Below are 13,275 nucleotides of genomic sequence, written 5' to 3'. Positions count from 1 at the left end.
GGCTAACGGAATGGGTCATGTCAATCACATCATTATCCTAATGATGTGATCCCATTAATCAAATGACAACTCATGTCTATGGCTAGGAAACTCAACCATCTTTGATTCAACGAGCTAGTCAAGTAGAGGCATACTAGTGACACTATGTTTGTCTATGTATTCACACATGTATTATGTTTCCGGTTAATACAATTCTAGCATGAATAATAAACATTTATCATGATATAAGGAAATAAATAATAACTTTATTATTGCCTCTAGGGCATATTTCCTTCAGGGAGTGGGCGGGGGGAGAGCGTGGAGTGAACTGTCTAGGGTTTACTCCGACGAGTGAATGGGGAAGAATGTATATTGGGTCGGGTGGGCGAGCAGCCTGGCTGACTACTTCCTTTAAGAAAGACCCACACTGAGTCCCCTACCTCGTATATTATCATGAAGGGCCGGTGCCTTAACAGTTGACAGTTAATATTGTGGTGGACAAAGAACTTAATTAGCTCCATTCTCAAGTTCAAGCTAGCTCGCTGGGCTCGCGAGCTGAGGGTGCTTTAACTTTAAGAGTTTAGGTAAGCTCAAATTGTGGGTTCAAATGTCTCAAATGATTAATCAACAAAATTATTATGTAAATTTCCAACATGTATCTCTTGGCTCATAGGTCGGATGGAATGGAAGATACGAAGTGGTATGAAGGATTCCGCGGAATGTTTTACAAGCAATATAGCCATTACAAGCAATACGGTGTACATCTGATACTGATCACAAGGTGAACATAAGAAGGAATGTATTTCTTTCTTTCGAAGGAAAAGCTAGGTACAGATACTTGCCTTGAGCACGTGAAGAAGCACAAATTCTTGCCACCCATCCACATGGGTGCATACCGAATTAGTTCATCACCGATTTGAGCTAGACACTAAGCCACCGGCCGGCACCGTTGTTGTGCAACCGGTGCATCTCCAATACAGAGCGCGAGGAGAACTAGACACAAAGCCACCGGCCGGCGGAGGGAGGAGCTAGCAATGGCGGAGCTTGCATCGGGCGCCGTGAGCTCGCTGCTGGGCGTCATCCGCAATGAGGCCCTGCTGCTGGGCCGCGTCCGGCATGACGTGCAGTTCATCCAGGAGGAGATGGAGAGCATGCAGAGCTTCTTAGCGCACCTGTCAAAGAAGGCGCCCGGCGGTGGCGAGCAAGACGAGCAGATGCGCACGTGGATGAACCAGGTCCGACTGCTCGCCCAGGACAGCAACAACTGCATCGACATGTACCTGTACCGCGGCAACCCCGAGCTCCATCTCGCCAGCGGCGGCCTCCGGCGCTACGTCTTCTGGCTTCCCTGGTTTGTGCACAAGATTGTGGCGCAGCGTCGCGCGGCCATCCAGCTGGGTGTGCTCAGGGAAAGGGCGCATGACATTGGCGAGCGGCGAACCAGGTACTGTAACATTTTCTGCATCCTCAGAACACTATGCTGTAGCATATTTGCCGCAATTAGCCGCTTTTATCTCCAAATCCATGGCAGACAATTAACAACAGAAATAATAATAATAGACAAGAGTGTGGTTTTTTCATACCCCATATGGGTACACCTTCTACCTACACCATTCAGTTTGCATGAAGATCCATGCTATCCTTGTATAGAAATTTCTCATTTTTGTTTCTTCCAAACAAGAGGACATTTGACATTGGAACTTTGCAAAACTACACACAAGTGCCACTCTTTGTATAAATTGTTTCCGATCTTTTTGATAAGACATAAAGTTGTCAAATTTCAAAATTTGAATGAGCTGTATCGTTTTGAAAAATTCCTATTGCGCCAAGAAATCTGAAAATATTTCTGCACATGGCAATACTTGTGTGATGTTGATCTGCAAAGTTTCGAGTTCAATTTTTCTTTTATTTGGAGAAACAATAAAAAGAAGTTTGTCCAGAAGAATTTTGATGCAATAATAGACAGTGAAGATAGAAGGTGTACTGGTATGGTTGTACAATTACAACTTTCCCTAATAATAGACATCCATGCAATCACGGGGAACATAACAAAGAACATGCCTCAACAACCGCTCTAAGAAATAGAAATCCAAGAGTGACTATTTCTTAATCGGCTTACAAATAGTTTGTTTTCATTTGATATGTAATTATTTATAGCCATCCGATGTAGATTTTATCATAGCTTTGTACTCGTATGAATATCAGATCCTATGAATGTTAGTATCGATTTGCAGTCAGGTATTTTAAGTGCCTTAGAAATAGCAAAACCATTGAAATTCAATTACATCTTGGCTCATGTATGTACAAAATCGCAAGGTGGATTTCTAAGTTGTCTGGTTTATGTTGAGATATAAACATGGTGAAGGAGTGTGTAAATTATAGGGCGTACTACTCCCAGATTTCATACATGTTGCTTCAAAGAGTAAAAATACATGACAAGTAAATTGAAAAGGAAACAGCCATATAAGGAAACAAAGCTTCGAATAAGGGTTAAAACATAAAAAATTCATCAAAATACTAAACAAGAATTCTTCTCATTTTGAGACTTCCAAATTATGTCAATATACTCACACACGTTCTTGCATTTATGGTGAAGCCAAGCAAATAGCGCCAGTACTTGCTCACAGACCGCAGTTCCCTGCTTCCACTATGGTTGTTCATCCGATTCGAGTGCATTAAGGTATAAATAGAAGCACTAATATCTAAACATGCAATTCTTCAAATTTGAAAAATTAATAAATACAGTACAACCATAAGAGAATGCTTAGAGACACAATTATACCAATGGAAATAATTGGTCATCAACAAAAACTTGTACCATAAAGTGATGACAGCACAAGGTTATGTTTCTCCACTAGAGTGTGTCAAGGGATCTATCGTGCCATCAATATATTCATAACCTAATAGTCGCATGGACACCCCAAGGTATGGAGGAACAAAGGGGCACTGACATGGATGGCAAGAGAGTGGCACAAAAGTGAAAATCTATTGATTTCCTTAAAAATGCCTGCCTCAAATGAGAGGGGATGTTGAGAGTGTCAATCTGCTTTGTGCTCCATAGAACATGGTATTTTCAACAGTACAAAATAAAATCAGAAGTTTAAAAAGTTCAAATTTTTTCACGGATATCTATAAATGTATTCAACATACTCCCCCCTGTCCTTTTTACTTCGGATATAAGATTTGCTTGAAGTTAAACTTCGTAAAGTTTGACCATATTTATATTCAGAAAAATATCAACATCTACAATACCAAATTCATACAATATGAAAATTAAATTCATGATGCATCTAATGATGTTGATTTTGTATTATAAATGTTGATATTTCATCTATAAAATTGGTCAAACTTTATGAAGTTTGACTTTAGAAAAGTCTTATATGCGGATTAGAAAGGACCGGAAGCAGTACATGTAAAATGTTAGTAAGGAAACTTCAATTTAAAAGCTACCCAAAATACAAATCTGTAGCGCCACAGATTATTATTTATGTTTACCCTATGTCTAAAACATATATTGATAAAAACATGTATGTACATGTATACTAGACATCTATAAAATATTTGTTATTATCTTTTCAGAAAAATTAGGCACCAAATATTGTTTTTGCTTTTTTGGAGGAGTCACTAGTAGAAAACGGAGCTTTAATACCGGTTCATAAGGGAGACTAAATAGTGGAGACTAAAGCCCCCCCCCCCCTCGTTTAGTACCAGTTTGGCACCAACCGCCACTAAAGACCCACCACGTGGCGTGAGCTCGCGCTGTGGTATGGGGGACCATTATTACCGGTTGGTGTTACCAACCGGTACTAAAGGTATTTTTTAAATTACTTTTTGAAAATTTTGGAAAAAAAATGTTTTTTTTATTTTCAATTTTCTGATCTATTTGATGATTTAGTCTCTAATCGCCCCTCTTAACTACTCAAGTGTGGATCACTCATTCAAAATCGTCTAACTTCCCGACCAGTCACCCATCCTCTCACTCCCCCAGCCTGAGCACGCTTAACTTCGGAGTTCTATTCCCCCTACTTTCCAAGTCTGCACTTGTTGTTTTCCTGACAAATACAAGCTGTAAATCCTATTAACCCTCAGTAGTTTAGCTTGAGCATTAGGTCACACATTTCACCGTTTGAGTTTGAAACTATTATTCTAAAAAACAGTAATTATTTAGTAACACAAATATTTCTTGAATAAGTTTGACCATAGTTTGACCAGATTTGACCAAAATTCAAAAAATTGAAATAATTATTTAGTAACACTAATATTCTTGAATAAGTATGTAGTAACATTAATACTTCTTGAATAAGTAGTTTGACCAGATTTAACCAAAATTAAAAAAACTTAAATTTGAGCATATCTTTTTCTCCTTTTGGAATTTGAGGATTCTAAAAAATTGCAAACAGGGCGTACGCTGTCAAAATCGGATGCGGATTTTCGTGCTGAATTTTTTAATATATTATACGTTTTTTCCGACATCGTATGCAAAAGTTATAGCCGTTTTACATTTTCCCTACACTTTTTGCAAAACATGTCCAAATTTAAGTTTTTTAATTTTCCTAACTAGTAGATGTAGTAATATTACTACATCTCGAAGAATTTTATTTTTTGAATTTTTTATCATTTTCTTTTGTATTTTTCAAAACTGAAATGGCGATACACGGGGAGGGGGGGGGTAGGGGGTTTGAAAATTGCCCTTTAGTACCGGTTTGTGCCACGAACCGGTACTATAGGTCAAACCCCTTTAGTACCGGTTCGTGGCCTGAACTGGTACTAAAGGTTAGCCCTTTAGTACCGGTTTGTGCCATGAACCGGTACTAAAGGTGATCGCGGGGCCCTGGCCTGACGCTAGCCTGCCACCATCCCTTTAGTACCGGTTCGTGGCACGAACCGGTACTAAAGGTTCAAAATGAACCGGCATTAATGCATAGCCGTTCGAACCGGCACTAATGGTACCATTAGTACCGGGCCAAAATCGAACCGGGACTAATGTGTCTCATATTAGGTCATTTTTCTACTAGTGAGTGGATGTAGCTCGCCTCTCTTGATCAAGGCTCTTTTTTTGTCCCCTAGAATTTTTGTGGGATCAGTTTGGGATCCACAAAAAGTGCCTTGATCAAGCAAAATATTCCACTGGCGGAAAATAAAACTGAACGGAAAAATATGAAAATGAGAAGTATAAAATAATGAAAAAGGATAAGAAACAAAGACAAATAGGTGAAAATATTTTTTTCAAAGACGTAAAAAACATGAAATGCACAAACTTGGGAAAATCGCATAAACACCACAAAAATAAACAAGTAAATTGGATAATGAAGGAAGAAAACACTAGAGAAGGAAATGGGTTGTCCCATTAAGCAAGCCCCCTACCACTCTGCTTATTAGGAAGGAGGGTTTGGAATAGGATTTGCAGGTTCCCACTACCGATCTGGCAGTCCCTACTATGGAATCATGCGCTAGGATTCAATGCACTAAGGCCCAAATTATGTAGACCACTCAACAACGCAGCTCAAGTGAACATCACGATCATGGAACAATTCAATACTACTAGTTAAAAAAACATTAAAAAATGTAATGGAAGAAATTAGGATTTCTATTTGAACAAAAAATGAAATAAGTACAGCAAATTGAAAGTTTTCATGGAACCATGCTATATTACTAATAGAAAATTAACATAAGTGGCAAAAAAGTCATGCTGGAATCAATTAATAATTCTATTGCAACAAAAAAATTAAAATAAGTGGAACAATCTAGGATTTCTACTAGAAAACAAAGAATAAGTGAGACAAAAAGGAAGTTGTGGGACAATTCCGGATTATTATTAGGACAAGGAATTAGTATAAGTAGAGCAAAACAATCATATTGGACAACTCAGACTCCTAATGCAAGAAAAAAAATCATGATACAACATTATTACTATTAGAATGAAAAAGACCGAAATAAAAAATATAATTAACAACGGAACAAAAAGGAAGCCAACTTGGCACAATCCATAGTAAGTGGTGGAACAAAAATTATCACCATGTAACAAATTCAATACAACTTGTTGAACAAAAAAGTGGGAAAATCATCTTCACGATAATTTAGGATTTATATTCGGACAAGAAAAGTGGAACAAAAATAATGTCACTGGAATAATTCAAGATTAGTACATGAATAGAGAAATTAATATAACTGGAACAAATTACTCATGATGAAGCAATTCAAGATTACTAAAATTCATCATGGAACATAATTATTGTAAGAATAAAAAGTGTGGAACAAAAATAAAATTGTCAGAGGAAAAAACTCAACTAGTGAAACAGAAAAAATAAATTGGAAGAAATTGAAAGTTGTTGTAAAGAAATCCACGATTACCGGTGGAAAATTCATCTGAAAAGGAAGTCGTCGTGAATATTCAGGATTAAGTGGTGCGAAATAGATTAAAATAAGTAAAACAAAAACCATTAAATACAAAAAATAGTACATATCAAAAAATAAAATGGATATAATATGTATTGTGAAATCAAGAAATTAAAAGAATTGTAAGTAAAAAAATTATAATAAATTAACGACACAATATAGAATGGAGGGAGTAATGAACATTTTTCCTGACAAAAAATAATGATGAACAATTTAATTATACATGTAAACAGTGCACACATACAAACGCATGTATCACTATACTAGAGAGATAATAAAAGAGAAATTATTTTAAATACACGCAACATGGAATAAAAAAGCATCTAGGCCTAATCAACCCATCAATAGGATATAGTCCAGCTGCCCTTCATGCAATGTACGGTTTTGACCTTACTCGCTTGACATGGGATGCAACATTAGTTGTGCTTTGTTAGGCTTAATTTTTGGCCTTTTGGTTTCATCTTATGAACATAGTAATTAACAAGTAGGAACTAATAAATGAGGCTGACAGTTCAGTCATGCTAGAATTAAATGTCAGCCTCTGATAATATATTGAACAATTACTACTGAGTTTACAGTTACTAGTAAAAACTAATAAATGAGGGGAGGAATCATATGCTACTAGTGCATATGGCTGTGCAACTGACAGCACTTAGATGAATACCTACTGATAAATGAAATGGCAAACTCTCGGCCGAAACCGACTATTATAGCTAGTCAACTACCAAGCGACTATTTTGTCACATAATATAATTCTGAACATAATTCGCTTTAAGTTGTATATACGTGGACATTGCGAAAACATCTAGCCAATTCCCCCCTCGTCCAGAGTCTTACCTAAATAAACCACCACAACGCCCTCAAAAAAATAAAATAGAAAGATAAACCACCACTCCATTTTGACTATTTGATGAGATAAACCTATCAAAGGTCTCGGAATTTCCACCTGGCTTATATATATTCCAGTTACAGAAGTTATTTTTCTTCATCTGTTGTTGTGGCTACATGGTTGAACTTTTCATTCTAATTAATTATTTCTGGCATGTTACAGGTATGGCGTTGAGGTCCCGGTGAAGGAGGCGGCAGCGGCACTGTCGCCTACAGCAGAGGAGCAAGCATCCTCATCATCCGCTAGTTCCGGAGATGAAAAAGAAAAGAGCAACGATCAACTCATGCTAGCAATGGCAACGACTAACCACTCTGGTGTAAGAGGGACATTTTACCAGCCTCGTACGCCGGAGGAGAACACTAGGGTGAAGCTAGCAGAATGGATAGAGGATGTCGCACAACACCACACTGCTGAGGGGGAGCCTGTACCATCAGTCGCCATTGTGGCACTGGATAAGGAGGAAACCCTGGCTATTGTGAAGGAAGCTTCGGCAATGTGGGAAAAACATTGTCCCAGCAGGCCCAGTGTCATGGTCGACATCCCAACAGTGCACTTGTTTGCTCGAGCCCTTCGAATTCGGGACATTCTGTACTACATCCTGCGGCAGCTTCAATCTGCCGAACACCAGCCCCAACAACAGCAAGGTCAAGTCAGCGAAGACGAGACTAGTAAAATAAAAAGTGATATTCGCTTAGAAAAATGGAAGCTGCTCAAGCAATTGATAGAACAAATCCAAGCAATGAACCTGGACAACAAGTTTGAAGAAATCAAGAACACCATGGAAAAAATGAAGGGCGGACAGCTGCAGATCAACTTGGAACAAATGGATGAAGACCTGCTGGGTCTGCTAGAATCTGTTAAAGATAAACCCTTAGGCGTACTCCTCCAAGCGCTGTGGCATCTCAAGCACAAGACAACTGAACGTGCGCCTGCTACCAAACAAGACCTAGAAAGGAAGGAAGACACAATCAGAGATGTAGAAAGGAAGGAAGACACAATCACACACGAGGCTATCATCAAGGGAACATCCAAGAAGCTTAAAGGGCATATGGAAGAAGATGAAGGAAAGGGAATTCGTCTCAATGAAGCCCATTATGAACATATCCTAAGGGAGGTGTTCCCCCAGGTGACCACCAAGAAGCGCCCACAGATCCAAGAGCAAGCCAGCGCCGTCAGCACCACTAGCACCATTATATTGGTCGAGGATCAAATCAGCACCGCAAGGTCCTTCAGGAGAAATCCGTGCACAAACCATGTGCTGAGCTGCAGGAAGACAAATCCACGAAGAAACCAAGTCCAGTTGATCTGCAGGAAGACAAATCCGTGAAGAAAATAGATATAGTTGATGATATACAAAGTCAGCATTGTATTCCGGATGCTCTAACTGAAGAAACCATAGCAAAGATTCGGGAAATAGAGTGCACGATGCAAGACCAGCTCCAGATCAAAGGAATCATGGACAAAATTGGAGATCGTTTGATGAGCCAAGCTGGCCAGATCCTTGTTATCCTCAAACTTGATGATGACTGGGTATCTAGATGGGAGGAGACCAAAAATGTTTTCAGCATGTTTGGTCGCATAACTGGTGCACTGATGTTGACATTCAAAGATAACATAGCACGAGCCAAAGAATATTTTTGGCCAGTGCATGAGCCTATAGACTATTGTCTTCTTGGCCTCTACTGTGATACTGCACTTGAGCTTACAAAAAAACCACATGCTTGAAGATAACCCGAAGATTTATATTGACATCTTGGACAAGTGTAAGCAACAAGAATTCTGCATGAAGATCTTCATTCATGCTTTGCACGCCAACCCCAAGAGGAGCCATGAAGAGCTAAGCAAGTTGCACAAAGCCCTGCAGCCGGTACCTCAAGCTTCACCCACATCTGGGCACAACTCATTGGACGGCAATATCATTGCTAAGAAGATGTTCATGTTCTCTTACAGTGACCTGCCTAAGGAATACAGGTCCTGCTTGCTATACCTAGCAATTTTCCCTCGACGACAACACATCAGGCGGTCAACCTTGATAGGACGGTGGGTTGTAGAGGGGTTGATGACCAAGCAAGACTGGGTGAGTTCTGTTCGACATGCCAATCGATGTTTTCATGCACTAATTAACCGGTGGCTTGTTTATCCTGCTGATATTGGTGCAACCGGACAGGTGAAGAGCTGTGTAATAGGTGATGTAGTTCATGGATTCATAACCAAGATCGCCAGAAAACAGTGCATTATAGAAACACGGCTGTCACATTACTTGGCTCGCCACTTCTCCATTTTCAACAATCTTCGAATCCGTCGCTCTGATAAAATCAACAGATTCTTCGAAAAGCTCTATGAAGAATCATTTCGAGTATCCATTATCAAGGTGCTAGATCTAGAAGGATGTAAATGCTTCGGTTGTAAGAACCAGCGGTACCTCAAGGACATCTGCAGAACAATGGTACTGCTCAAGTATCTGAGTCTAAGGGGAAAGATGTTAAACAGCTGCCTAGTGAAATCAACAACCTCCGTGAGCTGGAAGTATTGGATATTCGGGACACCCATGTGCCCGAGTCTGCAACAGTAAATGTCCTACTCCTGAAGCTGAAGCGTTTGCTGGCTGGACACCTATGCCAAGGGCAGGCAGCACTGAAATATCTTACGTTCCTGAGAAGATCGGAAAAATGTTAAATATGGAGGTATTGTCCAATGTCAAGGCACAGAATCATCAAGTTTTGAAAGATATTGGAAAGCTGTGGCAACTAAGGAAGCTTGGTGTGGTTATTGGAGACAATGACAAACTCATTAGGAATTTGCTTCGAGCTATCAGTGACTTGCATGAGTGCCTCAAGTCTCTGTCAATCACTCTTCCCATGACTAAGCAAGATCCTTCCAACGAAGATTTTCCAAGTACTATTCTCTAATATTATAAACAACCTCCCAAGTTTCTTCTTGAGAGCCTAAGCATTACTGGAACCACAAAAAAGGGGCAACTTCTTCAAGTGCTGACCAAACATAACGACTTCTTGCAACTTGCGAAGATAACTCTAACTGGAACCCGACTGAAGCAGGATGATCTGAAGGTCCTCAACAAACTTCCCAATATAGTTTGTCTCAGGCTACGAGACAAAGCATACATCGACAGCAAGCTCACCTTTGAGAATGACAAATTCAAAAATCTCAAGTGCTTTCTTGTTGAGGGCTCTAACATGACTGACATCTTGTTTGAAGGTGGGGCCCTTAAGCTGGAGAAGATCACTTTATGCTCAACCGATGGCATACAATCTCTTTCTGGGGTCGAAGCCCTTCCAGAACTGAAGGAAGTCGAGTTGAACAACAACAACAACAACAAGCTTTCATTATTTGACAAGGCTGAGAAAGTTCCCAAGGTGACTCTTTGTAGTACCAAACTGAGCGAAGATGACCTGAAAATGTTCGCCAAGATACGATATATGTGCTGCCTAGTCCTGAAGGAGGAAGCTTGTGTTGAAAGCCGGATTAAGTTCAACAAAGATGAGTTCCCAAGTCTCAACCTTCTTATTGTCGATGGTTCTGCCATCACCAAGATAGAGTTCGCCAGCGGATCTGCTCCTAAGCTCGAGAAAATCATCTGGTCCTTCACAAGGGGCACGGTGGGGAGTCTGTCAGGCATTGACAACCTTCCAAAATTGAAGGAGCTCGAGTTCAATGGCGAATTGATCCCTGTTGAGTTGAAAGAAGCAATTAACAAACATAAAAATAAACCCAATCTTTTACACAACAAACCAGAAAACCAATACCAAGAAATGGGACACATAGAAGAAATGGGCAAGGCTGCAAGATTCCCATCCTGCTGGAAGAGCCAGGAATGATGACGGAGGTGCCGTTCCTATCATATGCATTCATCATTGACCGACTGCCATCCGATGGTGTGGTTTGCGTGTGCTATTTGGCTTGCTATTGTGTGTTTTCTGTCCACATTGCACATGTGGACATATATGTTCTGTGTCTGTGTATGTCGATCGACTGAATGTGTGTCCTTGCTACTTGTTATAAATGTGTGTCCTTGCTACTAAGATTGGCTCGAGCGCTGGATGGTCCAACTTATCGTGTTGACTTTACTTACCATACCACGTGGCCTGACGACTAGACTCAATATGTCGTAATTGTCCTTACTTTTTTTTAGGATCAATTGTTCTTAATTTTAACCGAGTGAACAACTGGCGTCTTTTTAAGCCACCAACCAAATGTTGTGATAGTATTTTGAGAATTTTACAAAACATGTCGTTTTTTAAACTCCAGCCCTGAAAGTGTTAAGTTTTAGCTATATATCCGTTAGTTAATTGATGATTAGTTGGAGCGCGTAGGCAGTTGTTAAGACGAGTAAGTACATGTATGTAAGGTTCAATTGCAGTCGAGTTAAACACTATTGTTCATATAAGTGCAAGTCTGGCCATCATATTGCCTTCGAGGTTGCTATGTTGACGAGTTAATTACTCAGGCAATAAACACATTACGCTAAGAAGAGGGAGGCTGTGCAAGCTAGTGGGACATTCCAAGATTTATCCAAAGCACTACTACTGCCGAGAGACGCTCGAGCCCATGAGACATTCAATGTGGCAAAGTACTACTGCTACATGGAGCCCAATAGTTCGATCCATACACGAGAATGCGGGAGGTTAGCAGCAGTGCATTCAAAAATTCCCGTGTGACCAGACTAAATTGTTAGCCTTCTAGTGAGAGGAGCCATGTCTGGTGAATTTTGTAGAGACATGCGCTACCTCGAAGGCCATTAGAATTACCGAGTAAGAATTAGTTTTCTTCCGATCCCTCTAATTCCTAAGTGGTTGTGCTCTTTTGGTTATTCTCTTGCATGCCTTTTTTCCCTACTTAAGTGTCTGTCACCTTCTCACATGCAAATGAAAGGAGGAGTGACTATTGAAGTGTGGACGAAAAACAATGGAACCTTGCAATCGACTCTATGGAGATGGAGTTATATATCGAAAGAGAATAATTGACACATGTGAAGGTTGGTGCGCTATTATTTATTTTTCCTTTTCTTTCTGTAGAGCTTCTTTCATTGTAAAATGCATTTGCGATTCTGCAGATGGATGTTACACCGGCTTGCCTATTTTAACTCCATTGGCAATCTCTCGTTTTCTTTTTTCCGATATTATGGTTATTGGATACCAAACTTCATTTAGATCTTGAACTACTTTCAAATGCCAATATATCTCATTAAAAGGCTAAATACCCTCGGACATTACAACTCTAGAGGCCAACTTCAACTAGGATGAAATGAATGTCTCTATTTTTTTCTTCCTATCCTTTTGATGAAGGCCTTGGGGCTAGAAAGATTCGCTAAATTGTTCTTTGGCGTATGTTGGGATGTCATCAAAGGTGGCCCCCACAGTTTCATTCACAAGGTCCATGAATTCAAGACATCATATTTGGGCTTTGATAAACTCATCAAAAATCATATTGCTTCACTAAAATGTGGATAAGTTTAAGCCACTTAGATTGTTCCATAGCTTTGCAATAGAAATAACCAAGCTATTGGCCATGAAGAAATCTCCGGCCCAATAGGACACTGTGTCAGCACCACCTCCATGACTTCCACTGTAGGTCATTTCAGGATATTCATCAAATTAAACATCTAAATCATTTTACATGGTTAACTAGACTTTCTTACTGGAGGTGGTTGCCACTTTAAGTTGTGGTCAAAACATACATGAACTAGCTATGTTTTCTCTTCACGATGATCACTTCCTGAGGTACTCCAGAACGGATTGACGTCTCCATCATGATGTTCATCCTTCCTACTGCCCCCCTGCAAAAGCTGATTAAGCGGGAGTGATTTATGGATTGTAAAGCCTATCATAGCAAAATGCATTTTCTTCATGCTCTATCTTTATGCGGGTGATGCAGAAATGTTTTCTGATGTGGGCATTCATGAGATTCTTACAATTGTGAAAATCTAAAATGAAGTGCTTTTATGGTGGCTGCTTACCAACCTGGAAAGAAAAGAAATAAATTCTTAATAAGAT

General features: G+C 39.7%; 1 pseudogene; it reads left to right on the top strand.

Annotated features, from left to right (window-relative positions):
* The first annotated feature begins 1,013 nt into the window (after positions 1 to 1,013).
* Positions 1,014 to 11,103, top strand: LOC123083169 (uncharacterized; annotated as a pseudogene).
* The last annotated feature ends 2,172 nt before the right edge of the window (positions 11,104 to 13,275 follow it).

Source organism: Triticum aestivum, chromosome 4A (genome assembly GCF_018294505.1).
Source record: "Triticum aestivum cultivar Chinese Spring chromosome 4A, IWGSC CS RefSeq v2.1, whole genome shotgun sequence".
NCBI lineage: Eukaryota > Viridiplantae > Streptophyta > Magnoliopsida > Poales > Poaceae > Triticum > Triticum aestivum.
Note: the sequence above shows the minus strand (reverse complement) of the source record. Positions and strands in the feature narration are given on the sequence as shown.